Genomic DNA, 873 nt, shown 5'->3' with positions numbered 1-873 from the left:
CTAAAAACAACATAAAAACATTAAAAGAACTTACAATCAGTCCTTACTTCCCATTAATTTTTACAATGCATGGCAAGACTAAAAAATGGGGATCTCCTGCAGTTCAATTACACTCTTATGTTTGGGTGAAAGATTTCAGTTCATGTTTTCATTGTCCTGTTCTTAGCAGTCATGTTTTCCTCTATTTCATCCTTGCAACCCAAAGCTCCATGAGTGCCACCCCTCTGGCCAAATGTTACATATCACATTACTGGCTTTTGCTCTTAATTTCAAACATAGATCTGGCCAAAAGCTCTCAACAGTAAACATGCTACCATCCCAACAAATAGACTACCTTGACATTTTGTTTCTCCAACCAGGCAATATTTTTAAACACAAGCAAAATGCAGACCAACCTCTGCCAAAGCACAATATATTACCTGGGATCCAGCAGCCAGTGTAGTCCTTCTCAATTGAAGCCTCCTGAGCTTCATTTCAATTGGCAGCATTTCCATCAGTACTTTGACTTTCCAGTATCCAATCAGTGTCTCCAATATAGTTTGCAGCATACAGGGTTGCTTCTTTGGCCAGTCTCTCACAACTTTTCCTCATTAATTCCAAAGGTTCTTAAGTCACATGGCCAGGCAGCATCACAACAATAACCTCACTCTCCTGGTACCAATTTTGTGTTGGTTTGGGGCTTATTTTGCAAGGGGAACAACAGAATACAGGACACATACTTTATATGATTATCTATAATAGTCACCCAAAGAACAGTACACAAAAGAGTGCAGGAAATCTGTCCACACACTAAGACCAAGGAATCCACCTGAGGGCCTAGATCCCACAACAATGTCCTACATGAGTTGAGCTGAATATCCAGAGCTCATAACA

The sequence above is a fragment of the Chinchilla lanigera genome, unplaced genomic scaffold, assembly GCF_000276665.1.
Source record: "Chinchilla lanigera isolate Chin_1 unplaced genomic scaffold, ChiLan1.0 scaffold00156, whole genome shotgun sequence".
In the NCBI taxonomy this organism is placed as follows: Eukaryota; Metazoa; Chordata; class Mammalia; order Rodentia; family Chinchillidae; genus Chinchilla; species Chinchilla lanigera.
This window is presented reverse-complemented; position numbering follows the sequence as displayed.